General features: G+C 34.9%; 1 long non-coding RNA gene across 1 annotated transcript in view; it reads left to right on the forward strand.

The window, feature by feature from the left end:
- The window catches only part of LOC122750854, a 158,616-nt gene that overhangs the window by 42,753 nt on the left and 93,773 nt on the right, over positions 1-22,090 (forward strand). The window contains exon 3 of the long non-coding RNA XR_006355760.1: positions 11,503-11,615. This is a non-coding gene — a long non-coding RNA (uncharacterized LOC122750854). The remainder of the gene's footprint in view (positions 1-11,502; positions 11,616-22,090) is intronic.

A 22,090-nucleotide genomic window follows, 5' to 3' on the forward strand; every position in this document is an offset into this window, starting at 1 on the left:
TGGAATTTTTAGGAGGTCTGACCCTGTTAGTTGTACTTAACTGTTGTTATTGCATTTGTAGTGGAGGATCATAGTCCAAAGGGATCAGAAAGGAACTAAAAGAAAGGTTGAAGTAATAAAAGGAAAGACAGTCCTATTCACAGACTACATCAGATTCTTTAGACCAATACAGAGTACATAATATTTGTACTTGAGCCGCTTGTTTGGTTTTGAAGAAACTAACTTAACTCCAGAGTAGAGAAGAAGTTCATTATAGGTTCCATCCTTCAACTAAGGTTGCAGGCCCTAAATAAACTGAAATTATATTCTTTTGATTAAGCACTGTATAAACATTGACGTTGGAAATACCTGCCTGAGACATATACATGTTCATATGTTGATACTTTCAAAGTTCTCTAACTTAATCTATGTGTCTCTCTACAATCAAAGATCATGCACATTTGTGTTTTATGAATTCCTATGGCAGAAAAGTTCATCACCTGGAGACCAAACCGATCTTTGGGTAGTATTTGGAGACTGCCATTCAATTTGACTAAAACATGTCATTTAATAGGGAGGAGGAGGAGGAAATAGACCAGGAGAGGGTTTGGGCCCAGATCGTAGGGGGCCTAGACTGCTGGGCTAAGGAATTTGTACTTTTTTTTTTCTTTCCAAAACACTAAAATATAACATTTCTTTGTGTTTTCTCATTCCTCTAATACATGGTCAATTTTTTTAAGTGCCAAGTGGTACTGACAACTCTGTATAGTCTTTAAAGGTCTTATTCAAAAGATGTCATAAATCTTTTAGGTTTAAATTTGTCAACAGTTTTTTTAATTCTATATTTTCCTTTTTGTTTATTTTTCTGAGAGAGGAACCTTAAAGTCTCCTATTAATTACTCTGTTACTAGCTATATCTTTATGCATTCCCTTAATTTTTTTTTTTTTGGTGAGGCAGTTGGGGTTAAGTGACTCGCCCAGGGTCACACAGCTAGTAAGTGTCAAGGGTCTGAGGCTGGATTTGAACTCAGGTCCTCCTGACGCCAGGGGCGGTGCTCTAGGCACTGCGCTACCTAGCTGCCCCCATTCACTTAATTAAAAAAAAATAATTTAAACATAATGAAGTTTTTTATGTGTTTAATATTGATAATTGATATGTTGTCTTTGTTTATTTCCTTGTTTAATTATCGGCATTTATAATTATTGGCATTGTGAGTTTTACTTTTATCTTGTCTGATATGTTTGCAGTTTGCTTTTTTATATATATTTTGTGTATAGTAAATTTTGTTCCACTCATTTTGATTCTGTTTTTTTCACGTTTTAGATGTGCTTTTAAAAAATAGCAGATTTAAGTAACTAACTCTTTTGTATTATTAGGCTAGATTTCATATTATTTATCTGTTAATGTTATGGAATTATGTATGTGTTTTTCTCTATTTATTTATTTTCGTATTGCCTTTCTTTGTCAATACTTTGCCCCTGTGATTCTTAAATTATTGTTATTCCCATAAGGTCTCATCTCCTGCTCCCTCTTGCCTACTGTTTCTCTAGTTTGAAGGGGTGAGAGGTTACCTAACCTAATTGATTTGTTTTATTTCATTATCTATCTCTTTCTTTTTTTTCTTTGATTCTTATTTTATATCGGTATTTCAGTTTGTGAAGGAAATATTGCTGGGACACATTTCTTCCATGGAAGTATTCTTCTGTGGGAACCACTCCCACCTTTGGGTTGAGACCTGCCTTTTAGCACTGAATTCCTCCTCCTGTTGCTTCTCCAATTCTCCTGTAGACTCTCTAGTCCCCTACCTCCTCTTTTAATTTTCTGCTCTGCAATTGTTATTGTTCAGTCCTGTCAGTTGTGTCCAATTCTTCATGGATCCACTTTAGGGTTTTTATTTTCACAATTTCTTTTTGCACGTTTGGATTTTTATTATACTTTTTTTAGTTTTTACAATGATACATACACTAAATTCATTAAACTTATCTTTTCTTAGGATAAGTGGACATAGTTTTCTCTGACTGTTTTAGTTACAACTGATATATTTTCATTGTTAATCTCTTTAGTATAAATATTTGTAGGTTTTATGATTTGTTCTTATTATTTAGAATATTATTATTCAGTCTCTAGGTCTACTTTCTTGAAAGATTTCTCATGTTGGTTATAATTTTTATTGTGTCGTTAAGATGCATATTTTAGATAGTAAATTTTAAAAATATTATTGCATTTGAGTTTTTGTGTTCCAGTACAAAGGCTTTGTAAAAGTATTATGTGATGTTGGAAAAATAAATATAATTTGTCTTTGGCTTATTTCAAATGGGAAATGTGTACATATATATATATATATACATATACTAATTTTCTAGTTCACATGTATGTATATGTATGTGCATATATATATGTGTGTGTATGTGTATATATATATGTATATATATGAACTAGAAAATCAGTGGTAGACATGAACATTTCCATATACAAAAGGGATAGGGACTGAATCTGTCATTTCATTAGTATAGAAAACTCCCTATATTTTCATCTGGTTTGGCTACACTAGGCGAGTTTGTTGGGGAGGTCATGAATTTGACACCTTCACCATCCAGCACGCAAAAATGAAGCAACATATAAGGTCATGTGGTCAGTATATGTCAGAGACAGGATGTATACTCATCCATCCCCCTGGGTGGATTTCTATCTACTATATCTTGCTGCCTCTTCTCCATGTACAAAGAAGGCCAGAAGCAGACGATGGGGTGTGAAAATGTAGCTCTTATTAGACAGTGGTTGGGGGTTTTTATTTTAGTAACTATATTTCATGATTTACCTTCTTTTATTTTCTTATTATTTTTTTTTGGTATCACTTCCTTTGTATCATTTCTTCTCTCCCAAATTAAAGCCTAGCCTTGTAAACCTAAGTACAGTTAACTGAAACAAATTTATGTTGTTTTGGTTGTATTGAAAAAGATGATAAAAATATATAAAAAAAGAAAAGGATGGGGGGCAGCTAGGTGGCGCAGTGGATAAAGCACTGGCCTTGGATTCAGGAGGACCTGAGTTCAAATCCAGCCTCAGACACTTGATACTTAACGAGCTGTGTGGCCCTGGGCAAGTCACTTAACCCTCATTGCCCTGCAAAAACAAAACAAAACAAAACAAAAAAAAAAGAAAAGAAAAAGATGTCTCATTCTTCATTGTTCATCACCTGTCTACCAAGAAGTAGGAGGCATCCTTCATCATCAGTCTCCCGGGGATAATTCCACAATGATTGGTCATGCATCAATGGGTATTTTTAAGCCTTCCAGAGTAGTTTTTCTTTACAAGGCTGTAGTCATTTTAAAAATAGTTCTCATTCTGCTTACTTTGTTCTGTATCAGTTCATACTAATTTCTCTGAATCAACCCCTTTCACCATTTCTTACAGCACAATAATATTCCTTTACATTAGTATAAGATATTTTGTTCTCCATTCCCCAACTGATGTGCATTCACTTTGTTTCCACTGTTTTGCTATGATAAATACTGGTATTATAACAATTTTTAGAGGCAGCTGAATCTGGATCTGGAGTTAGGAAGACATGAGTTCAAATCCACCTCAGACACTTCCTGGCTGTGTGACCTTGGGAAATCATTTAACCTCTTATTGCCTGACAAATTGAATCGCTGGAGAAGGAAATGGCCAACCACTCAAGTATCTTTGTCAGAAAAACCCAAAATGGGGTCATGAAGGATCAGACATGACTGAAAAGACTAAACAACAACAAAATTATTTTTGTACAAATAAATGAATAAATTTAGTCTATATGTGATCTCTTTAGGTGATTTTCCTAGTAGGCTGCCAGTGGGACAAAGGGCAAATGCATAGATTAGCAATGTTTTCTATATAGTTCCAAATTCCTTTTATGATTATAGGACCAATTCACAATTCTGCCAACTGTTCTCATACAGCCCCTCCAACAGTTGTAATTTTTATCTTTTGTCATCTTTGCCACTTGGGTTCACTAGAGTGAGGTGAAGCCTCAGTTATTTTAATTTGTATTTTTCTTACAATTATTGATTTGGAGCATTTTTCATATGGTTATTGATAGCTTAGATTTCTTCCCTTGAAAACTGGCAGCTCATCTGTTGGCATTTGCTCTTAAATATTTGAATCAATTTCCTGTATATCATGACTTTCAGATCTTTATCAGAGAAATTGCTGCAGAGATTCCACCTCCCCCCCGCAATTTAATGCTTTTCCTTCTAATTCTAACTGAATTGCTTTCGTTTTTGCCAAATTTTAAGTTTTATATCATGAAAATCCATTTTATCTTCTGTGATCCCTTATATTCCTTATTTGATCAAGAACTCTTCCCCTATCCATAGCTGTGAAAGGTATTATCTTCCATTATATCTAATTTATGATATAATCTTTTATTACTAGGTTATGTATCTACTTGTAGTATATTCATCTATGCCTAATTTCTCTCAGAGTGCCTCCCAGTTTTCCCACTACTCTTTGTAAATAGTGAGTCCTTAGCCCAGGAGCTTGTGTATTTGTTTTCACTGAATAGTGTTACTGTGTTCAATCATTTCTGGATCTTGTGTACATTATCTTTTCTACCGATCAGTTTTTCAATCAGTCCAAATAGTTATTATGATTACTATTTTTATTTTACTTATTTTTTTTTGTGGGGTAATGAGGGTTAAGTGACTTGCCCAGGGTCATACAGTTAGTAAGTGTCAGGTATGCGAGGCCAGATTTGAACTCAGGTTCTCCTGAATCCAGGGCCAGTGCTTTATCCACTGCGCCACCTAGCTGCCCTCATGATTACCATTTTGTAGTAGAGTTTGGGATTTGGTACTATTAAGTCCCTTTATTCTTCCTACTTGTAAAAATTTATTTTCCTTGAGATTCTTGACCTCTTAATCTTCCAGGTGAACTTTATTTTTATTTTCCTTAGTTTTGTAAAGTAGTTCTTGGGTAGCTTGCTTGGTATGTTGTTGTTTGTCCTTCATTCTCAGAGAGGACCATGATATCAGGGTGATATGACTTGCACTGAATTGGATTTAAGAGAGGGAGGGCTGTGCAAAGTTATCAGTCTCACTCTCTCCTCCAGAGCCATCTGGGTACAGTGGCAAAATATATATCAGGACAACTGGAGATGGCCCTGGATGTTTAAGGCAATTGGGTTAAGTGACTTGCCCAGAGTCACACAGGTAGTGTCTGAGGCCCTGTTTGTTCCAGGCCAGTGCTCTATCCACTGCGCCACCTAGCTGCCCTGCTTGGTATGGCAGTAAATCTGTAAACTAAGTCATATTGTCATTTTTATTATATTAACATGGCACTACTGTAACTCTTTTCTATTTGTCACTCCTTTTAAAAAAAGTATAGCATTGGGCAGCTAGGTGGCACAGTGGATAAAGCACTGGCCTTGGATTCAGGAGGACCTGAGTTCAAATCCAGCCTCAGACACTTGACACTTAACTAGCTTCATGACCCTGGGCAAGTCACTTAACCCTCATTGCCCTGCAAAAAAAAAAAAAAAGTATAGCGTTTTATAGTTATATTCATGTAATTCTCTGGTGTGTCTTAGGAAGCTGATTCCAAGGTATTTTGTCTTCTGAAAATAAGTCATAATGATCAGAAAGTCTGATGGGTTTTTGGTGGTTTTATTTTATATCTTGCTACTTTACTAATGTCTGAATTTCAGTTAATTCAGTTAGATGAATCTCTAGCACTGTCTGAATAAACCATCATATCATATTTTTAAAAAGTAATAATTTTGGCCCCTTTTTGCCTATATTTATCCCCTCAGTTGATTTCTTTCTTGTATTATTGCTATTGCTACTATTTCTGCAATTATAGCAAATCATATTGATGACAGTGGACATGGTTGCATTACCCCTGGTTTTACTGGAAGTACCTCTTGCATTTCTTTTTTATGGATGTTGTCAGCTCTTGGTTCTACGAAGGTATTGTTCACTGTATTAGGGAAAGTTGTATTTATATCTCTTGATCAAATGAGATAGTATTTGTAAGGCACTTAGCACAGTGTCTAGCACATAGTAAGCACCATATAAATGTTAACTATTATTATTGTATAATCATGTGATTTGTATTAGTGCTCTTACTAATGTGTTCTATTAGTTTTCCTGTATTGAATCAATCCTCTATTCCTGGTATAAATATAACATTGTCTTAGTGTCTCCTTTTTTTATAATTTGGAGATTGTCTTCTTTGTTACATTTTGTTCAGTATTTCTGCATTCTTATTTATCAGAGATATGGGTCTATCATTTATTTGCCCTCTGACAATCTCTCCCTGGTTTAGGCATCAGAACCACATTTGTCAGAGGAAGAGGGAGTACGGTTAATGTATATAGAGAGCTTTTTTTCTCAAAATGTGTTATTCTATGAAAGGGAAAAGAAATAGGAATAAACACTTCATCCTATCATCTCTTCAGGTAACTTTATAATGATAATGAAGACTAAGAACCCAGTTGTAGGGAAAGACTGAAGATTTGAGACAGGGCATGATTGGCAAATTACCTTTCGGGGGGATATGATTGGGGCAGAAGATGAGGGATTGGGCTTGGCAAGAAGCCTTTTTTATCATTATTGATTAGTGCCCTATTCATCTTAAACTGGAATGTCTCCATATGTAAACTTCCTCCTCCTTGTAGTCTTTACAATTTATGATGTTGAAATTGAAGAGTCTCAACTTGTTGAATTCTGTTCCTAGGTGAATTAAGCTTGACAGTGTCCTATGGAATTTTTTTGATCTGCACTATGCCCTCTTTTTTCAATACTTCTGGAAGAATTTCTTGAGTAAGTTCTTGAAATGGAGTATTCTAGCTCTTTTTTAAATTGCTTTTTGGTTTTGGTTTCTTATGGGGGGGGAGGTGAGGTTAGGTATTCATTCCTAGATTGTCTTATTGAGATTTATTCAAAGTCTGTTGTTTTGGTTTATAAAGACACCAAGTATTTTGCTCTTTTGGGTTTTTTAAAAAAATTATTGCTATGTCTTTGTATTCGGTTTCTGTCATTCTCTTTTTCAGAGTATCATTTCTTTAGTAAAATTTTCCTATCATCTGCTGTAAATGGTTAATACTCTGGTTTGGAATATTCTGATTTCTCTCCTAATATCTTCCTTTAAATTTCTTACTTGATGTAAAGGGTGTTGTGTTTCACTTATTTCTGGAGGCCTCATTCTTGTTAGTACAGTATTAATCCTTTCTTTTGGAGATTCCTTCCCACTTTTACCCTGTGCTATTTATTCCTTGCATTAGGGCCTCTTTTTTTTGTTTCTCTCTTTTGTTTTTCTGTTAGATTTTCCATGTGAAGAGATCATTGTTCGTTCTCTCTCTCTCTCTCTCTCTCCTTATCCTTTTATTTAATGTATTTTTTTTTTGTTATTTTGAGGTGAAGCCACTTGCATAAGGTCATACAAATAATACCACTTTGGGAACCCAAATCCTGTTAGAAATGTGTTCTTCTTTTCCCTGTGTTCTTTTCATCTTGGTCCATGGGCTCCTTTCCTGGGATCTCTTAAGAGACCTACATTCTTTGCTTTCCTAATTTACTTCTATTTCTAGTGTAGGCTGTTTCCCATACCAGGCTACCAGAGACTTCTTTGTCTTCATTGGTCCCTGGCTTCTACCAAACAGATTCATGTTTTTTCTCTGTCATTAGCCTAGAAGCTTGACTTTCCTTTTTATTTACAAGTTGACTGTCATCCAGAGCCACATTATTTCCTGTAGAGTAGTTCCCAAAAGGCCCTTTGTTTATCTCATAACAGCTGCTGTAGTGCATCTGTATATATTCTGTGTGTATATGTATATGTGTGCGTATATGTGAATGTACTTTATAATAACTTTTGACCAATAGTATTTTAAGGTTTTACAAAACATTTCATATACATTATCTCATTTAATCTCTCCCAGCAACTCTGTGAGGCATGCCCTAAAAGTATTACTCATTTTACAGATGAAGAAATTGGGCCAGAGGGAAGTTAAGCAAAAAAACACAGCTAATGTATATGTCTAAGGATGGATATGATGAGGTTGGGTTCTGCGCATGAGGGGAGGCGGCGGAAATAGTGTCTCTTAGAGTAACATAGTTTGGGGAATAACGTCCCCTAAAGTGGTTAAGGGGAATCCCGAGCCCTGAGCATGCACACTATATACCTGTCCAATCCAAACCAGATGCATTCTGGGATAGAACATGCTCAGAGACCATGGGCTTTAGCTCTACCCAGAGGATGGGCAGGAATAGGAAGGAGGTGGGACCAGAGGGACTATAAAAGTCGGTACCCTTGCCCTGCTTAGGGCTGGGGACCATTCCATCACCCTACCTCCTCCATTTTACCACCCTGGCCACTCTGTCACCCAGGCCATGTTTTAATACACAACTCCCTTAATAAAACTTGCTCACTCATTATGGATATTGACTGAGTTGTCAGTTTTTTGGATGAGACCTCAGATTACCAATGTGTGTTTATATATATATATATATATATATATATATATATATAATATTATTATATATTACTACAATATATATTATATTAACACATTATATATATTATATATATATATAATATATATAATGTGTTAATAGTATTGTTGCAAAAATGACATTGATAGAGGCAACCTTGTGTTGTTTTTTAATGAATGTGAATCCATACTCTGGAATTAGGTATGTTTCTTTATTTTTTTTAAATAATAAACATTTTATTTATAATTTTGAGTTCCAAATTTTATCCCTTCTCCCCTCCCCTTTCCCTGAGGGGATAAGCAGATCTGTGTTATACATGTGTAATTGTGTAAAACATTACCATATTAGTTATTTTGTAAAAGAAAACTTAAAGAAAAAATAAAGTGAAAACCAGCATGTTTCAGTTTGTGTTCAATCAACATCAGTTCCTTCTTTGGAGGTATATGGTATGTTTCAACAATAGTCCTTTGGGATTGTCTTGGATCATTGTATTGCTGAGAATAGTTAAGTCTTTCACAGTTCTTTGTCATACAGTATTGTTGTCACTGTGTACAGCATTTTCCTGGTTCTACTCACTTCACTATACATCAGTTCATACAGGTCTTTCCAGGCCCTTCTGAAAACATCCTGCTTGTCATTTCTTATAGCACAATATTATTCCATCACCATTATATACCACAGCTTGTTTAGCCATTTGCCAATTGATTGGCATTCATTTGATTTCCAATACTTAGCCACTACAAAAAGAAGGTGCTATAAATATTTTTGTACAAATAGGTCTTTTTTTCTTTTAGGGGATGTCTTTGGGATATAAACCTAACAGTGATATTGTTGGATCAAGGGTATGCACATTTCTATAGCTCTTTGGGCATAGTTCCAAATTGCTCTCCAGAATGGTTGAATCTTTTCACAGCTCCACCAACAGTGGATTAGTGTCCCAGTTTTCCCACATCACCTCCAACATCCAATATTTTTCTTTTTTGTTATATGTGACACTGATAGCTGTGAGGTGATACCTCAGAGCTGTTTTAATTTGCATTTCTGTGATCAATAAGATAGCTTTGACTTATTTGTTTGAAAACTGCCTGTTTATATCCTTTGACTATTCATCTATTGGGGAATGACTTGTATTTTTATGAATTTGACTCAATTCTCTATATAATCAAGATATCAGAGATATCTTTATCAGAGATACTTGTTTCAAAAATTCTTTCCCAGTTTTCTGCTTCCCTTATAATCTTGGTTATATTAGGGGTTTTTGTGAAAAAAAACTTTTTAAAATTTCATAATGATGTATTTTATATTTTGTTTTGCTCTCTATATCTTCTTTGGTCCTAATTTTTCCTTCTACCCATAAATCTGAGAGATAAATGATTCCATACTCTCTTAATTTGCTTGTGTGTAAATCCTTTATGTGTAAACCATGTACCCATTTTGACCTTATTTTAGTATATGTTGTGAGACGTTGGTCTATACCTAGTTTCTGAGGCAACCTTATGTTGACCATTCTCCTATAGAGGGGATTGTTGACCTAGAATCCACAGAAGGGATCCATGGATAGATTTCAGGGGGTCCAGGAATTAGGGTGGGAAAAATATTTTCACAGACTTCTAATTGAAAATTAGCATTTTCTTAAGTTGTTTAATAACATTCTGAGGAGTCCATGATACTCAAAAAGGTTAAAAACTTAAGTTCTATAGGAAATTCTCCAGCACACTCTTTTACCAATGAACTTTTGAGTAAGGGGATATTTGCCACTTTTCCTGGGACAAGAAAATTTCAATTTGGCTTCATTAATTTGTTTAAAAAGATTTCCCATAACATCAGACATGGCCACAATTAAATAAGTACAAAAATGAAACAAAAAATAATTCAAAGCCATTTAAAAATTATTTGTATTTCTATTCCTCTCTGTCATTGAACAGTATTCATAATTGATAGGAAATACACTTATTTAGCAAGATACTATAGCAATATTTGACTGTGAATTATCTTAGTATTAATTACTTGTGTTTTCTGTCCTCTCCCAAATTAGCATTACATGTGATCATAGGTTTTGAGCTGAGAGAGACCAAAGCAGCCATCTGTTTGTTTCCCCTATTTTATAGAAGAGGGACATGAGACTCAGGGAGGTTGTGACTTACCCACAGTCACATAGTTAGGAAACATTAGAGGTGGATATTTGCTTTTGTCTATGTTTTATATTTGCTTATTTGTATACATTAGTTGTTTCTTGGAGTTACTTTTTAAGTTGATTAGAACAATTTATTTTAAATGAAACCATATTTCAGCTAAATAAGAGATAATAAATAAAAGTCACAATGGAGGAAAAAGATGGTTATTTACATGACTTGGCTCTAAAGAAACTTGTTCTTGCAAATAAATGTAAAAAATTAAACAGTGAGATTGAAAAAAAAAACTAGCCATTACTTCCTCAAAGCAGGATATTAGCTATGAAACAAATTACATTAGCACTCTTCTATTTCAGGATCAAGTGGTTTCCCTGGGCAAATAAACATGTGACTCATTGCCTTCTACTATTCATTACAAGTTTGGCACAAAAAGTTTTATTCCAAGAGTTTATTAGAGAAATTATTCGAAGAAATTATTCAAAAAATTTTTGTTTATCAGAATATTAAAATGAGCAGTACAAGCAACAACTTTAAAACACAAGAAGTGTGAATGATAGTTGCTATATAAATTTGTGGTTTTTGAGGGGTGAATTGTAATGTCAATAGCAACACACGCCAGATGAATTTTGTTTAATTAGTAGAGGGAATACCCATATGTTCTTTAGTACATTTCCAGTGAGCTACAAAAAGCCTACAAGGAGGCTTTAGCCACCTGATTAATTCCCTGGCCTTGAACTTGAGTTCATGTAGGTCATGGAAGTACTATAGTTTTTTTTTGCCTTTATAATATGTTATACCTTTCCTACTAGACAATAATAATAGCAACAGCATGTTTAGGGCTTTAAAATTTACAAAGTACTTTCCTCACAACAAAACAAATCTGTGAAGTATTTAATGAAGTATCGTCATCTCTACTTTACAGGTGATGAAATCAAGACTTGGAAGGTTTAAGTGACTTGCCCAAAGATACACAGCTAGCTGGGATTGGAACCAAGATCTCCTGCCTCCAAGTCCAGCAGACTTAGGACCCATGAGGTAGGAGGGTTTTGTTGTTGTTGTTTCCTCTCTCTTTCTCTTTCTTAGAACTTGGTATGGTGTTCTCCACACAGTAGGTGCCTCACTGAATATTCATTCAATTTTATTTATTGAATTATGTAGTACACAGCATCATTCTCTTTGTGTGATCAGTTAGTACTGTCTCACTTAGCTTCACTCCAGCATATCCACCATTGGCCTCATCGTGATACTGTCATCCCTTGACTTTTTATGACTCTGCCTGTTTTACAGATGAGGAAACTGAGACAGATAGGTTTGCCTATAATCACATCTAGTAAATGTTTATAAGGCTAGATTGAAATCAGGTCTGCCTGATTCCAGATATAACTGCCTCTCTTTTCCTCTTCATTGGGAAGACCTAATGTTTGGGCTGGTACTTGAAGAATAGGAATTGGACAGGTACAGGGGAGTATGTTCCAGTTGGGAGGAACATCATGGACAGAGATAAGAAAGTATAGGGCATGTTCAAGAAATATCAAATACAGGGCAGCTAGGTGGCACAGTGGCCCTGGATTCAGGAGGACCTGAGTTCAGAGCCGGCCTCAGACACTTGACACTTACTAGCTGAGTCACCCTGGGCAAGTCACTTAACCCTCATTGCCCTGCAAAAAAAAATAAAAGAAAGAAAGAAGTATCAAATACTCCAATTAGCTGTAACATAGGGTGAGTGAAAAGTCATGGGACAAAAGGCTAACAAAGATAGGGCAGGGCCATGTTTTTTGTGGGGAGGCAGTTGACAAATGTAGAGAACCTCAAATGTGAGGTTGAGTCTTCTGGACTTTATGTGGTAGGTAATGAGAAGTCATGGATGATTTTTGAGCAAATGAGCAGTACAGTCTGGAAAATTTACTATGGCACCAGTGTACTGGATGTGTCTAGAGGATACTGGAGTCAGAGTAACCTGCAGGAGGATATTGTAATGCTCTAGTAGTGAAGACTTAAAGTGGGGTACAAATAGGAATCAAGAGAAAGAGATGGATGCATTTCTGGTGGCAGAAATGGTAGGGATATCAAGAGGAGGGGAAGCAGTTTCTTTTTTGTTGGATCTGGAAAGCAATCATAAAGGCTAATGACACATTGGGGAATCATCAACATAAAGGTGATCTCCATCTGTCTCAAGTTCCCCTCCTCTTCCTTACTCTACACATTAATACTTCCCTTCATTATCCCCATTTCTCTCTTCCTTTACCCCAGTCTCTGATGAAGAGTTGGCATTTTACTTCTTTGCAAAGGCTCATCCTTCCACACAGTCTTGATCCCATGCCTTCTGGGATCAGCTAAATTGTGATGGCTGCAATGCATCCCATAATTTCTTATTTGTATTTGCTGTATACTTTCATAATGTACTTAAGAATATGATGTTCCTTAACATTTGTAGTATTAAAAATTCCTCTTTCCTTTTGGATAAATTGATGTTGCTTGCAAGGAAATATAGCAAGGGATATTTGCAACTGCTTAAGCAAAGGCCCTGGTGGTTATGATATTTAGAGATAAAAGAACTCTAGTTCTTATTAAAGATATATCTGTCTGCTTATCTTTACAGATTTCATTACTTTGCCTTATACCCCTGACTGCTAAGAAGTTCATTCTTTGTTTTTAACAATTATAATTTCATAGCTCATGTTCTCAGTACAAATGAACTAATTTTTGGTAGAATCCCAGTTTGATAAAACATTTATAAAGATAAAAGATTTATACCTTCTGACCTGAGATAAGAAAGGTGAGTGTTCTCTCCATATTCTTGGCATCCCATTTATCTAATCACTTGCCCTCGAGGTCCTAGGGGCAAGAAAACGGAAACATCCCTGATGTGTATCAGAGATGGGACCTTTTCTATATAGGGAAGGAAAGCTGGTGAGCCCCTTCTTGTTGGCACCTCACACACATACCCCCATTTTATGATCCTACAACTCCCATGAGTTTTTTCTCTCCATGGGCTGACCAGAAACCACAGGTCCCTGTGCTGCTTAGATGGCAAGAGATGCTATTCAAGACTTAGACCCAAGAAACAACAGCATTCACTTCTCCAGCCTTCTTTCCTGACTTTAAAGAATATCTTTGGGGGCAGCTAGGTGGCGCAGTGGGTAGAGCACCGGCCCTGGATTCAGGAGTACCTGAGTTCAAATCCGACCTCAGACACTTAACACTTACTAGCTGTGTGACCCTGGGCAAGTCACTTAACCCCAACTGCCTCAATAAAAAAATAAATAAATAAAGAATATCTTTGGATAAACCTTATTAAGATAAGTAACTCACTATGTCAGATATTCTTTTCTCTCACTAGCACATCATAGTATTACTCATTTAGAGAACAATTGCTGCTAAATATAGGAAATAATATAGACAAGAGAATCTGGTCCCTTTTCAATTATTTCAGCAGACCCAAACATAACACTTAAGATACTGCCTCAATTTGCTTTCTTTCATCTTAAATCTTCTTCACTGACTTCTTCCCCTATAACTATAAATATGCTCAAGCCCCCTCTTACTTTTAAAAAGATCATTTGATTCTACTATCTCCTCAAGCTATCATCTAGTATTCCTTCTTTGTTTCACAGCCAATCTTCTAGAATGGCATCATCTACACTAATTACCTCCATTTCTTAACCTTCTACTGCCTTTTCAATCTATTAGAATCTGGCTTCTGACCTTACTTCGCGCAAAGTTACCAATGAACCTTTAGCTGGTAAATCTAATTGCCTTTTCTCAGGGCTTGATCTCTCTACAGCTTTTGACACTACTGACCACCCCCTCCTTCTGGCCACTGTGCTGTCTTGACTACCGGTTTCTTCCTCATACCTTTTGGTAGCCAGAACTAAACTGTCCCCTGATGTCCAGTCCTTTATTACCAACTAATTTTTAGACATTATTGGACACCTGCCACCTATGCATATAATGGACAGAATGTTCTACTAAGGAAGACCTAAGTTTGAATTCTAGCTCAGACATTTACCAGATGTGTGATTCTGGGCAAATCAGTAAACCTCTGTCAGTCTCAAGTTTCCTTATCTGTAAAATAAGGATTATATATTGTTGTACAAGTTAGAAAATAGAAATACAGACCAGTTATTTAAGTAGTATAAGGAACTCCCTGGTGAAGAAACTCCCTCTACCAATCAGATCAATACCTTCTTTGCAACTACTAATCTTGGAGAGGTGCCTTGGTCATTAAGAGGACAAAGAAGTTACCCAGGGTCACACAGCTGATGTGTGTCAAAATCAGGACTTGAATCAGGTCTTCTTGGAATTGAAGCTAATTTTCTATCCATTATTCCAGAAATGACAAACTTGCCCCAAGCAACCACACAACTCAACCATTCAACCCAAGCCCGATTGAAATGTAATTGAGAAATGTTTGAAAAATAAATAAAATACAATACAACATAGATAATCTTAATTCGTGATTTTCAATATGCAGTCCCATTCCTGTTTGAATTTGGAACTACTCCTCTATAAGATGCTTTCTTGTTGTGCAAATTAAGTGGGTTAAATTATTGGCTTCTACAACAAACCTTACAGCTTTTTATCTTTAAAAAACTTGATATGCAACATGTATTCCTTTTGCTGCATTCAACTATTTTGTAAGATTTCATAGTGAGTTACTGAGATTTTGACCCATATTCTTTAATTCTTCATCATGAAACCACATTGCATTTGATATTAAGTGTGTCTTTGACAAGCAATTCTGCTCTTTAGTATACCAAACAGATCTATCATTGTTCATCATTGTTTCATCATTGTTTCAATGGGCATAGTCTTCTAGGCATGCTGGAAATTAAAAAAAAAAAACTCAAAACATTTTCGAGGGTGGATGTTTTTACACTCTCAGGTAAAGATGCCCAAATTTTATCCACAATGTTGAACTACTTCAGACAATGGTCTTGGTATAGTCTTGAATCCTCTTTTCCTAGATAGGAGGTTTTGCCTAATAATTTATCATTTCTTAGCATTGTTTTTCATTTTTAATGGCATATGTTTTGGTGTGGTGGATCTTTTCTTTTAACGTTTAAAATTTTTGTTCTCAGTTTTGTTCTCAAATTCACTCCTTCCTCCAACCACTCGCTCACCCATTGAATAGGCAAGGAATAGGATGTCTATTATATATATGAAGTCATGCAAAACATGTTTACATATTATCCATTTTGCAAGGGGGAAAAAGAAAGAAAAAGAAAGAGAAAAATTATGCATTGGTCTGTATTTATGGTTCTTCAGTTCTTTCTCCCTGGAGGTGGATAGTATTTTTCATCAGGAGAAATTGTTCTGGATCATTGTATTGATTGGTCTTTCATAGTTGCTCATCATTATACTATTGTTGTTATTGTGAACAATGTTCTCTTGGTTCTGCTCACTTCATTTTGTATCAATTCATATATTCATATACCATAACTTGTTTAGCCATTTCCTCAATTAATGGGCATCTCCTCAGTTTCAAATTCTTTACTACCATAAAAAGAGCTTGCTATAAATATTTTTGTACATATAGGCCCTTTTCTTTTTTCTTTGATCTCTTTAGGCTATAGACCTAAAAAAAAAACTCATCTGGAGGAACGAAAGGTCAGATAATCAAGAAAATCAATGGGAAAAATGTGAAGGAAAGGAATATAGCAGTACCAAACTATATGACAAAACAGTAATTATCAAAACAATTTAGTATTGGTTAAGAAATAGAGTGGCTGATTAGTGGAATAGATTAGGTAGGTACACAATATACAAAGGCAAATGAGCACAGTAACCTTGTGTCTGATAAAACTAAAGATCCCAGCTCTCAGGGCAAGAACTCACTATTTAACAAAAACTGCCAGGAAAACTGGAAAATACTGTGCCTGAAACTAGACATAGACCAACATCTTATACTTTATATCAAGGTAAGCTCAAAAAGTATATGTGCTTTAGACATAAAAGATGTTATCATAAGCTAATTACTTGTCAGATATATGGATAGAGAAGTGTTCATTACTAAATAAGGGATAAAGAGAATCACAGGAGGTAAAATGGATAATTTTGATTACATACAATTAAAAAGGCTTTGCATAAACAAAACTAATACTACCAAAATTAGAAGGAAAACAGGAAACTAAGAAAGAAAATTTCTAGCAAGTTTCTTTGCTAAAGGTCTCATTTCTCAAATTCGTAGGGAACACAACAAAATTTATAAAAATAAGAGCTATTCCTCAATTACTAAATGGTCAAAGGATATGAACAGGTAGTTTTCAGAAGAAGAAATCAAAGCTGTCAATGGCCATACGAAAAAATGGTCTAAATCACTAATAATTAGAGAAATGCAAATTAAAACAATTCAGAGGTACAATCTATACCCATCAGGTTGACTCATGTGTGAGAAGGAAAATGACAAATGATAAAGGGGAGAGATGTGGGAAAATAGGTACACTAATGAATTGTTGATGCAGTTGTGAACAGGTACAACTATTGTGGAGAACAATTTGAAACTATCTTTGAAGGGCTATAAACTATATGTATTCTCTGATTTAGGATTTACCTCTACTAGGTCTATATCCCAAAAAGATTAAAGAAGAAGGAAATGGAGCCATATGTACAAAAATATTTATAGTAGCTATTTTTATGGTAGCAAAGAATTGGAAATTGAGGGGATGCCCATCAAATTGGGGAATAGCTGAACAAATTGTGATGTGATTGTCATGGAATACTATTGTGCCATAAGAAATAATGAGCAGGATGGTTTCAGAAAAACCTGAAAAGACTTATGTGAGCAGAGTAAGGAGAAGAACATTGTATATAATAATAGCAATATTGTAAGGATGATTAATTGTGAAAGACTTTTCTGCTCTGATCAATACAATGATCTAAGACAATTCCAAAGGACTCCTGATGAAAAATGCTATTCACCTCCAGAGAGATGATAAACTCTGAGTGCAGATCAAAATATAATTTTTCCTTTATTTTTCTTGATTTTTTGCAACATGGTTAATATGGAAATAAATTTTACATGATTTGAAATGTATAACTCATATCTTGTTGCTTACCTTCTCATTAGGTTGGAAAGGGACTGGAGGGAGGGAGAGAATTTGTAATTCAAAATTATTTTTTAAGAAATAAAAATGTAGGGAACAGCTAGGTGGCACAGTGAATAAAGCACTGGCCCTGGATTCAGGAGGACCTGAGTTCAAATCCGGCCTCAGACACTTGACACTTATTAGCTTTGTGAACCTGGGCAAGTCACTTAACCTCACTGCCCCCCCACACACAAAAAAATAAAAATAATAAATAAAAATAAAGGGCTTTTCTGACTATATTGATATAATAATATAATGTTATTTTTGTTATGTATAAGGTTCATTATTATTATGGTTTTCTTAATATCAAACCAGCCCTGCACTTCTAGGATGAATCTAGTCTGGTCATAGTGTATGATGTGGGGGATATGCTTCTTTAATCTTAATATTTTTACATCAATATTCATTAGGAAAATTAGTTTATAGTTTTCTTTTTCTGTTTTTACTTTTCTTGGTTTAAGTATGAAAACTATATTGTTGTCCAAAAAAACCTATATTGGTCTCATAGAAGGAATTTGGTAGGACTCCTTATTTTTTTCAAACCATTTATATAATATTGGAATGAATTATTCTTCAAATGTTTGGTAAAATTTCCTTGTAAAGCCATCTGGTCCTTGGGTTTTTCCTTAGGGTGTTCACTTATGCCTTGTTCAGTTTCTCTTTTCTAAGATAGGGTTATTCTAATATTCTATTTCCTCTTCTGATAATCTGGGTAACTTGTATTTTTGTAAATATTCAGTTTATTTAGCTTGTCAGTTTTAGAGGCATATCTAGCTGGGCAAAATAACTCCTAATAATTGCTTTAATTTCATCTTCCTTGACTGTACACTAACCCTTTCCATTTTGGATACTTATGATTTGTTTTTCTGTTTTCTTTTTAAAAATCAAATTAGCTGGGGGCTGCTAGGTGGTGCAGTGGATAAAGTACCAGCCCTGGATTCAGGAGAACCTGAGTTCAAATCCGGACTCAGACACTTCACACTTGCTGTATGACCCTGGGCAAGTTGCTTAACCCTCATTGCCCCGCAAAACAAAACAAAACAAAACAAAAATCAAATTGGCTAGTATTTATCTATTTTATTATTTCATAAAAATAGCACCTAGCTTTATTTATTTAATTTTTTGCTTCCAATTTTATTAATCTGCTTTGATTTTCAGGATTTCTATTTTGTTGTTTAATGGAGGGGGTTAATTTGTCCTTTTTCTAATTTTTTAGTGGCATGCCCAATTTATCAATCTTTTTCTTTTATTAATACAAGCATTTACAGATATTAAACTTCCCCTAAGGACTGTTTTGGCCTTATCACACAAATTTTGGCATATTATTTCATTGTTGTCATTATCTTTAATATAATTATTATTTTAATGATTTGTTCTTTTACCCACTGATTCTTTAGGATTTTATTATTTAGTTTACAATTAGTTAAGATCCTTTATTGAATTTAATTTTTATTTCATTGTGGTCTGAAAAAGATGTATTTAATATTCCTGTTCTTTCTGCATTTGTGAAGTTTCTATGTCCCTATTACATGGCCAGTTTTTGTGAAGGTGTTAGGTACAGCTGAAAAATAGGTAAACTCATTTCTTTTCCCATTCAGGATTCTCCAGAGGTCTGTCACATCTAACTTTTCTAAAATTTTATTCATATCCTTAATTTTTTTCTTGTTTTATGGTTAAATTTTTCTAGATCTGAGAAGGGTATATTGAGGTCCTCATAAATTGAGGTTCTTCATTAGTATAGTTTTACTTTCTATTTCTTCCCATAACTCATTTAACTTTTCCTTTAAGAATTTGCATGCTATGCAAATATATGCTATGTAAATTTATATGCTATGTTCATACATGTTTAGTATTAATAGTAATTCATTCTGTATACTACCATTTAGCAAAATGTCAGTTCACTGATTATCTCTTTTAATTACTCTATTTTTGCTTTTGCTTTGTTGGAGATCATGATTATAGTCTTTGTCTTTGTTATTTCAGCTGACACATAAAGGATTCTTCTCTAACTCTTTATTTTAACACTGTATATGTCTTTTTGTTTGAATTATGTCTCTTGAAAATAACATTTTGTTGGATTCTGTTTTTTAATCCATCTTGCTATCTTCTTCTGTTTGAATTCATCCTGTTCAAATTCCAAGTTATGATTGCTAACTCTGTATTTCCCTCCATTCTGTTCTCTTTTATTTGTCCTCTTTTTTTACCCTCTACTCTCCTCAAAGGTCTGTTTTGCTTCTGATTGTCACCTCCCTTAATCTACCCTTCCAGTTATCACCCCATTTTTTTCTTCTTCCTCTCCTGCTTCCCTATTGAATAAGATTTCTATACCCTTGTGTATGTGTGCATCTGTGTGTATATGTGTGTTCTTCCCTCCTTGAACCCATTCAAATGAAAGGGAGGTTTAAGCATGCTTGCTTCCTTCCACTCCATTTTCCCCTCCACTGTAAATAATTTTCCTCATTATTCCTCATCTTTTCCCCTTCTAGTGCATCACTCTTTCTCACCTTTCCATTTTTTTTTGAGATCATCCCAACAAAATCAACTCACACTTGTACCCTCTGTTTTTGTAGACTCCTTCTAACTGCCATAATAATAACACAGTTCTTAGAAGTTTTATATATATTGGGGCAGCTCAGTGGCGCAGTGGATAGAGCACTGGCCCTGGATTCAGGAGGACCTGAGTTCAAATGCAGCCTCAGACACTTAACACTTACTAGCTGTGTGACCCTGGGCAAGTCACTTAACCCCAATTGCCTCACCAAAAATTTTTTTAAAAAATTAAAAGAAGTTATATGTGTCATCTTACCATATAGGTATGTAAACAGTTTCTATTTGTTAATTCCCTTATTATTTCTCTTTCATGTTTACCTTTTTATGCTTCTCTTGAGTCTTGTGTTTGAATGTTTTCTATTTGTTTTCTATTCAGCTCTGATCTTTTCACCAGGAATACTTGAAAGACCCCTACTTCATTAAGTTTCCATTTTTCCCCAGTAGGATTATATTGATTTTCTGGGTAGATTATTCATGACTCTAATCCTAGTTCTTTTGCCTTCTGAAATTTCATATTCTAAGTGCTCTATTCCTTCAATGTAGTAGCTGCTAAATCTTGTGTAATCCTGCCTGTGGCTCCATAATATTTGAATTATTTATTTCTGATGGCTTAAAGTGTTGTCTCCTTGATTTGGAAGCTCTAGATTTTAGCTTTAATACTCCTGGAAGTTTTTATTTGGGGATTTTTTTTTTTCAGGAGGTGACTGGTCGATTATTTCAGTTTATACCTTTCTCTCTGATTTTAAGATATCTGGGCAGTTTTCCTTTCTAATTTTTTGAAATATGATATGTAAGGTTTTTTATCGTGGTTTTTATGATCCAATAAATTTCTTATTTATTTGTTTTTAACATTCATGTTTTTTTTTAATTGAGTTCCCAATTGTCTACCTCTCTCTAGCCTTTCCCCCACCCATTGAGAAGGCAAGTAGCATTATTCAAATAATTCTTAATATATTTCTTCTCAATCTATTTTCCAGGACAGTTAGTTTTCCTATGAGAGTTCACATTTGCTTCTATTCTTTCATTTCCTTAACTTTGTTTTATTGTTTCTAGACGTCTCATGGAGTCATTAACTTCCACTTGACCAATTCCCATTTTTAACAAATTATTTTCTTCAGTGAACTTTTGTGCCTTATTTACCAAATTGCTACTTCTCTTTTCATAATTTTCTTTCATAGGTTTAATTTCTTTCCCAAATTTTTCTTCTACTCTTAATTGGTTTTTGAAATCTTTTTTTTTTTTTTTTTGCTTTTTAAAAAATCTTACTTTAGCTTTTCTAGGAATTCTTGTTGAGCTTGGGTCCAATCTACATTTTTTTTCTTCTTTGAGGCTTTGCTTGTAGTCATTTCTTCTGAGTTTGTGTCTTGAGCTTCCTTTACACCATATTAGTCCTTTCTGGTCAGGTTATTTTTCTTGTTATTTGCTCATTTTCCAGTCTACTTCTTGATTTTGGACTTTATGTTAAAGTTGGGCTCTGCTTACATCTGGAAGGAAGTGGTGATGACTGGCCTGAGCTTCTTTAAGTCCTTCTGCTGCTTTCAAATCTTCATCTGGGACCTATAAGTTTTTGGTGTGTCCAATATGATTTTATCCATGCAGTGGTCAGGTCACTGCCCTTCTGCTGTGGTCCTTATACAAGTTGGGCCCCTGTTTCCTCATGACTATGAGTGCTCCTCTCCACCCTCAAACTATGACCTAGAACTGAGTAATAGGCAACAAAGCTGCAACATGGCCCTTGATCTTCCTCCTAGTGGTAGTGCAGGGTCCCTTGAGATTTCTTTCTGACCCAAGTGTTCATTCTCCTTACCTTCCTTGGTTACTGCTACTGTCTCATAGCCCACAGCTAGTGATGCTTCTGCCATTCTCTCCTTC

Source organism: Dromiciops gliroides, chromosome 3 (genome assembly GCF_019393635.1).
Source record: "Dromiciops gliroides isolate mDroGli1 chromosome 3, mDroGli1.pri, whole genome shotgun sequence".
In the NCBI taxonomy this organism is placed as follows: domain Eukaryota; kingdom Metazoa; phylum Chordata; class Mammalia; order Microbiotheria; family Microbiotheriidae; genus Dromiciops; species Dromiciops gliroides.